Here is an 8583-nt window from a genome sequence, read left to right as displayed (position 1 = left end):
CTTGTTCTAAGACAGATTCACTAGATACAAGTTTTGCATAGGTAGTACCTTCTATCATTTCCTGCTCCGGTGCTTCTGCATCCATGATATCTTCATCAATTTGAATAGTGTTAGCTGGGTCTTGCTTGGTAGCATCAGGACCTTGCTCGGTGACATCAGGATCATGCTCGGTGACATCAACAATTTCAACTTGAGATTGTTCACCGACATCCTTTATTTTGAAGATATCCTACCATTTGGCTTTTGTCTCATTTTCTACATCAATGTATAGCCCATTCATCAATTTTAAGGCTCTCTGTTTGACAAGAAATTTAGAATTGTATGTTGTCAAATGTTCTTTAATTTCTGCTATAGACATATTAGGAAATAGATGGACTATACTTCTTTCTCTAATTTGTTTCTCTGAGTCCATTGCATATTTCCACCTGTTATCAATATGTAAGTACAATTCACTCGGAAGTGACTTTACTAGTTCTAATGGAGCTAGCCGAAACTTTAGAAGTGTGCAAATGATAGCTTCTTCAATTTCTCACTTCTCATCATTATTCCTAGTCTCATACTTGACATATCTAAATCCTGCAAATCCACCATATTCTTTAAGATTGGCACAAAAGTTTTCAACACTATGAATATTTACCTTCTTGCTTTTTACAATCTGAAATTTGTTTGCATCATCGAATTTTGTATCACTAGACTCTTTTGCCAAAATGAGTCTACGAGTAGATTTCTTGTAGGTCTTGGTTACCTTGGGAATAGTAACACTCTTTGTTTCTTACTCGGTGATGCAGTTGATGCTCTAGTGTTAGGTCTCTATGTTGGTGGAGTTGGTAGGGCCTTTGAAATGTCCCATGTCTTTCTTTTCAAAACTTTACCCTTAGGCAACTTGGTACTTAATGTTATTTCTACCTCTTGAGCTTCTGATTCCTCTTCGGTAATGGCAAGAGTGCCTTTGACAGGTGTAGAGGAGGATTCTTCTCTAAATTTCTCAGATAAAACCTTTATCATCTTTGTAGCCTTTCTTGTAGCCTTGGGTACTACAATGCTCATTTTTACTTTTTCTTTCACCTCTTCGTAAGTTCCATATCTTAGTTCGGTAGCATGCCTTGGCAATGAAAGATAGGCATCAATTTGTTGTTGTGTAATATCATAGTCAATCTCATAACCCATTGGTGGCAAAGATTGAGTCCTTGGTTCAACAACATTCATATAATAGTAATCGGTGTCTACCTCAAAACATATATCATCCTTATATTTCTCCACCAGCTATGGTGGAATCTGGTACTTGTTGTGCATCTTCTCTTGAATTTTTCTGAAATAGTCATCCATGATATCATTAAAATTATCTCCCAATTTCTTGATAAAATCATTGATTTGATGGGTGATAGGTCGGTGTAGCTCCCAAACTACTTTATCAACTAAGGGAAAGAACTTCTCAAAGTATAAAAACATGCACACAAGAAGTGAACCAAACTTCAGTGTGTTTGCCGAGTTGTTCTTCTTCGGCTTCCTTATTGTGTTCAAGTTCTCAAACAAGTTCTTCAATAACACTTCACATAAATCTACTTTCATTTCCTTTTTCACTATTTTATAGGCTAAGTCAACTGCAGCACATGGTACACTATTTTCCCTTGTTGATTGGAAGAAACAGTAACCAATTACTCTAATTGCAAACTTAAGTTTTGCATCAGTGACATTGTTCAATTTCAGTCCTTGGTAATCAGATTCTACTCTAGTTAGACTGATTAACTCCTTTTGTGATATCATTTTCTGTGCTCGTGCATGATCATAGATAGGATACCCGGTGATTAGATGAATGATTTCCTTGGTGATTTTGAATGGTTACTCCTCTAGCCACATAAAATCATCATGAACTTTGCTTAAAAAAAACTTAACCCACTGGGGTTTGAACACACGGGGATAGGCTAGGGCTTCAGTTAATCCCTTGATTTTGATATGCTCGTACTTGCTATCCATTTTGACATCGGTACAAAGTTCATCATATGTGTCACCAATCTCAACATGACCGAGTTCTTCAACATGGCATTTGGTGAAGAATCTAACATCTTTGACTAACAAGACTCGATCAGGGATGAGTGAAAATGTAGTTTTGTCATCTGGTTCAGAGGCAACTTTAGGAGTCAAAGTGTACTTCAACGAGGGCTTCTCTACATTCTTGACAACTACGGGATCTTTGATCTTGGGTGCCATTGTAGATTTCAGGTAAAAACTTAGCAAACTATCCTTAGGGTTTGACGGTTTACAAATGACTGACGCTTCACTCTCGGTAGATAATAGCAATTTGACAAGATCAAAAACCAGTTTAACAGTGTGATGAGATTTGATGTAAATACCTTGAAATTCGCTCTGAATGAAGTTTGATCATCTTGATTTTCTCTTCTCTTCTCTCTTGAAAACTTGGTGAATGAGAATGACCATGAAAATACCTTTAAGTACACAAAATACCTTATCGGGCTCCGTGCGGGTTAGGTCAAAACATTAAATGCACTCGGTTCACCTTTAACCGATTTTCTCCTTTTTTTTGTTTTAACCGAGTAACCAAATTTCCTTCATTTACCGACTTGACAGGCTTCCTGTATACACTGACTTGACAGGTCATGTAAAGTTCTTTTGATAGAATTTCAAACTTACTAATGCATCTTAACTATGAAGATTTTGAATTTTGTACATAATAGAATAGGAACTATTATGATTTAACCTTTAGAGAATGCAATCCCTTCATACCTTTGTTGATTAATTTGGAATAGGTGCACATAACTCGGTAGGTAAGGTGCTTTCTTCATCTGACATGATTTCCTTCTTTTTCCAAATCATCTTAAATTTTTCTTTTATCTCTTCAATGTCTCTTCTAGGTTGATCTCTACAATCTCCAACTAAATGTCCAACTTTGTGACAATGAAAACATGCCATACCAGGATTTCTCCATGATCTTCGGTTGTTCATTCCAAACCTTATAAAATAGTTGGCACTAATATGTCCATATCTTCCACAACATTCGCACCATATCCTTGTATTGTAATCCCATGGTACTGCTGCATATTGTCGGTAAGGATTTGTGTGAGTTCGGTAACCACTAGTGTTTGCTCGGTGTGTAGACCACATGTGATTCTTTTTCTTAAACTAGCATTTCTCGGCACTATGTCCATATCTATTGCAGTTTTTATAAAACCCTTTGAATTTTGCCTTCTGATAGTTGTTAACAGACTTTGTCCTACATTGATTAGATGTGTGACCATATTTATTGCAATTGTAACAATATCCATTGGACTTAGTGATATTCGGTTGCTTACCTTTTCTAATCTGGCATATGTTGGTAGTATGACCTTGATTTCCACAATAGTAGCAAATAGGCTTCTTCCTTTTGATTGTATTCCTGTTTCCATCTTGCTTTGATGATTCTCCTCTCTCAGTAGTATGAATTCCTTTCTTGGTTGATTCTTTTCCTTTGTAACCGAGTCCTGCATCTTTGTTGGGTCTTCTTGTATTCAGTTGCTCATCCAACATCTTTGATGCATCATAACTCTTCTTCAATGTTTCTTTGGATTTCTTCTCTATTTCAAGTTCATCAGTCAACCTTGATACTTCAAGTTTTAATGCTTGATTTTCATCATTCTTTAGAATTGCTTCATGATGTACATAGCCTAGTTGATCTATCATATTTTGTTGAATCCCAGTCAACCTTATGATTTCATCATTCTTATCAAATACTAAGACTTCAAGTTGTTGTTTCTCTCTCTATAGATCTCTTGCTTTATCCTCTATTGTCCTCAATGCATCTAGATTTTCAGTCATCTATGTACTGAAATGTTCATGTTCTCTTTTCATTGCTTTTAGTTGATCAGCCAATGCTTTGTTCTTTTCTTTCAATACTCCAATCATTTCTTCAGTCTCTTCAGATATACTATTCTTAGATGATGTCTCAATTTGTTCCACTAACTCTTGAGAATCCTGCAAGTCATCAGATAATCTTCTTCTTACTTTCAGAGATTTTTGCATTTGCCTTTGCATGTCCGCAATCACTTGATTTGCATGATCCAGCTCTTCTTGCAGATACACAATCCTCTGAGATTGTTTATAGCCTTCCATTGATAAGATCTTTCTCTTTAGGTAGTTAAACCCTTTTCCAAGATTCAAGCTTTGATACCAATTGTTATGCCCAATATGGAAAGCTAATGTACTGAGAGGGGAGGGGTGAATCAGTACTCCGAAACTTTTCTTTAATAATAACCTTACTGTTATGCATAAACAAAATAGTGCAATAACATAAAATAAAGTTAAAACAAACAGATAACAATCATACATGATTCACTCCATAACACATATATTTTGGTTACGCAGAAACTCTTGGTTAGAGAGAAAAACTGCGATGGGGATGGCACCCACAACTTCACTATTGCAATAATAAAGAATGCTTGGTTAGAGCTACATTTAGCTATTTCTGATAGCTTACCCTGTTAGGAGTAACAAGATCTGTTAGATCTACCTTGCTAAAGGATTTTACAACATGTATTATGAATGTTGCACCTGGTTAGAGGCTTTACAATTTATAGACTTGGTTAGAGTCTTTTACCCTATTAAAGGTTTCTCTTTCAACTTCACAGTATTACAATAAAATCATTACAAACATCTGCAACTTTACATTTGAAATGTTATAGCAGATTCTATGTGCTTGGAATAACATTACCTTTCTTATAGCATACCTCGGTAACCCATATAGTAACTTGGTAAACCCTTCTGTTTACTCTGTTCTTTGACTGTTCTCTAAAAACCTTCTCGGTGACCTTTGTGTCTCTATAATAGTCTTCCTTCATACATATATGCACACACCTTGCTTTTAATTCATGCTGTATAAATAGATCTCTTAAAACGGTGATCCAATTCATTGCTTCATTCTTACAAACAAGATTTCTCGAATGAATAACTAAAGAAAATATTTCATTGGTTGGATTGACCTCGCAATCATACACAATCTTCTAGTGCAATTTCCAATGTAATAACAGTTAGATGTGCCTTCATCTTGTAACACATTTTCATATGCATGTCCAGGTTCAATGTATCTAGTAACGTGTTTCACTCAGTGAATATCAACTCGGTCTATTAAATTTACTACTCGGTAGCCATAAAAAGATACTTGGTAGACAGCTTCAGTGTATATTGTGTTCTGTGACTTCTTTCTTCTATAACCGACTAGACTGTGCATACCGACTTCTCTGTTTATACTGACTGCATGATTCAGTAGTGCTAACCGACTAGAATATATAGTATGACTTTAAATATAAAAACTAATGGAAACTTGATAAGTAGTAACACCCTGTGTCTTGGACTCTTTTAACTATCATGCCTCCTAAGAGGCTAGAATCTGATGCATACTTCCTTCTTTTGTTTTCATCCTTCTTTAAAGACCACATGACAAGAGCAGCCCTATCTTTGCTGAATGTCACTCCTTCCATAGGCTTTGTTTCTTTCCTCACTACATCAAGCACTAAGGCATCAACTATATCCCATTTAGGGAGAATCAATACACCAGCCTTTGCTACCATTTCTCTTCCTTTCTTAGGGGTAATTGCTTTGAACTCCTCCATCATTTCTTGCTTAACCTTTTCTTCTACCTGAGTTGTAATTTTAAGAGGCTATTCACTTTTCCTCTGTTCACATCTAGTCTTGAATTGATCAATATTTTGCTTCCATAGAAACTGTATAAAAGCTCCTGGTGTGACAAAATTACTGTTAGCTAGGAATTCTTCACTATCTTGCTTAACAATAAGGTCCATTTCTTGGCCCTTTAACTCACCATCAGTCAAATCCATTTCAGCATTAGGTGGCTCTTAGGGCATCCCCTCTTGGGTCTCCTCATAGGTATAGGCAATCTCACCGAGACCCCCTAGCTGCAATAATTGTTCAGCCACAACTTGTTCATCTCCAATGTGGATAGGAGACTGAGATGGAGAATTTTGAGGCTCATTAGTTTCAATTTCCTTTCCTACTCTCTTCTTCTTAGGGGAATCCTGGATGTCAATGACATCTTCAATTTTCCTCTTCCCTTTTGAAGTGGAAGGATCACCTGTCACTGGCATTATCACAGTGTACTTTGACCTTTTGTGCATTACATAGTCACCACGTGGGATATCTCTAGCAAAGGCAGGCTTAGCCAATACCATATTAGCCTTATCAAGCTCATTTTGCATTATGGTCTCCCTCTTTTCTTTAAAGGTCTGCATGAGATCTTCAAAATAAAGAATCAAGAATTTTATTTTCTCCTCAAATGGATTAAAGCTAGAAAGGGGGTCATAGCCAGTGTCAAATTGATGGATAAAATCAAGGGCTTTCTTATATGCCACCCACTTCTCCTTCCTCAGTTCTTGCTCATCTAAGATGAATTCATTTCTAATCAGATCTTCTGGGAACTGAAATTGATGTGGCCTACCTCTGCACACTGCTCTTTTTCTTAACATGCCATTGAAAAAATCCTCAGGGTCTGCACATCTTGACACTACAGTAGACAGCCTATATGGCTTAAAGAATTCTTCAAAAAATCTCCATCCACCCTTAGTGATCACAAAATGGTGATCCATGGTAATAGTTGGGAAAATAGTCCCTTTACCTCTATTGGTTAGCTTTGCTTCTTGTACTCCCCCAATTTGTCTCTGAACTTCTGCAATTCCTATCTTCAATGGGACTTGATAGGGTAGTAAAAAGGGGGTGCCTCTAAATCCAAACACTCTAAAAATAGTAGACATGGGGTACAAATATATGTCTCCCCAATTGTGAACAATATTGATATCCTCTGCAAACTCCTTTGGTCTAAGAAACTCCAAAAGAGCCTTAGGAATTCTAGGGTTTTCTCTGCATAGAAGAATCCTAATTTTAGATGCAAAGAATCTATCAAACTTTAAATAACTTGCATCTTCTCTATCCCAAGATAGAACAGTACTCCACAATTGCACTGGCATCTCCTCTTTATCCTTCACCTTAATCAAGTCCATCTCCTTTCCAAAATAAGCAGCCCCTTTGAACAGAAACATATGCATTAACATGGAGTACCATCCAAATGGCCTATCCACCTTACCATTTTTGATTCCTACTAGCCCTTTATGAATTGCATCAGAAAGGTATGAGGCATAATCAAATGTTATTGCTAGGGAGGGGTTTAGAATCTGTGCAATCATTAACTTATAATGGGTTGGCATATTCTTTTCAGCATCCTCTCCAAAAATCTAGCATAATGCCCAATACATACCCTTAGCTCTTAGAGTGAATAGGTTGAGAGAGAATGGTTCCATTGTGTTGGGTCCTACAACTGTTAACCCCCCTATCTTTACAAAGAATTCTTTCAATGGGCCACTTCTAAGATGATCCCTTTGTGTGTTGTAAACCTGGGCTAACGACTCAAAGTCAATAGGTTCTAACAAATTGGAGGACTCATTGAGTCTAAACACTTTCCTGAATTCATCTTCATTTATCTCAATCAAGACTGATCCCTTTATGTTCCTGATGCATCTTGCTACAGAGTCATAATTTTGTGCAATTAGGGCTAACAGATCTACATCCATAAAAACACCTGGGACCACAAGCTTTCCTACATCCTGCTCCCATAAGCCATTCAAAGGAGTTGGGGAATTCCTCTACCCAAAACCGATTTTGAAGAGTCCTAAGCCTGACAATCCTATTTTAGGGTCCCTCAACCAATTACCCTTATCATAAAGGCCATCTCCAATTTTCAGACGAGGGTTCTTAGGTACTAGCTCTTTGGCCTTAGCCCCAACATTGGTGGACATGGTTAATTGCTCTAAAAAATCATCATAGATATTTCAGTCCTAGTAATTCACTTTCCCTGTAAATTCTCTTCTAGGTGCCATTCTGGTCAAACAATTATACCACTAGAAGCTAGCACAGACCTCTAATCAAGTAATTCACATAGCAGTATTTGAGAACAAACCAAGAGTTATCAAGAAAAGCACAAGAAACCTGATTATTCACCTGAAGAAAATCACTCTGCAACAATTCGCTCTACAATAAAATTTGATGAAACAATACTTAGCAATCAAGTTGATGTGAACTGAAAAGGGCAAGTTGGCATTTAAGTTTTTAGAAATTAACTCCGCATGCTTCGGCTTTCTTTTCAGAATTAAATTCGCAAATCAAATTCAAAACTGGCTCCAACAGGTCATAATTTCTCTAAGTCTTTCCTCTATTTTTCTCTTTCGCTACTTCGCAGAACATAAAACCCGTGCTCTTTTCTTTCATGAAATAACGCTGGTCGTTGGATCTTGAGAACTTACATCACCTTTATCTCCGTTTAATCTCTTTGCTTTAGTGTCGGGTCCTACCTCCTTTTCGCCACTTTGCGGAGTTTAATAGTCGTGCACTTTTCCTTCGCGAGGCCACGCCAAGCGTTAGATCAAACTCAAATCATCTGGCCTTTAAGTCCAACCGGGACTGTCAATCCTTTTAACTAACCACGCCTCATCTTGATGGCTAACGGTTTTTGCCATTTCGCTAAGGTTAAGTTGCGGGCATCTTCAGGTCACGAAACAATGAGAAGCATTGGATCAACCTTGAAATGAA

This window comes from Cryptomeria japonica, chromosome 5 (genome assembly GCF_030272615.1).
Source record: "Cryptomeria japonica chromosome 5, Sugi_1.0, whole genome shotgun sequence".
NCBI classification, from domain to species: Eukaryota; Viridiplantae; Streptophyta; class Pinopsida; order Cupressales; family Cupressaceae; genus Cryptomeria; species Cryptomeria japonica.
Note: the sequence above shows the minus strand (reverse complement) of the source record.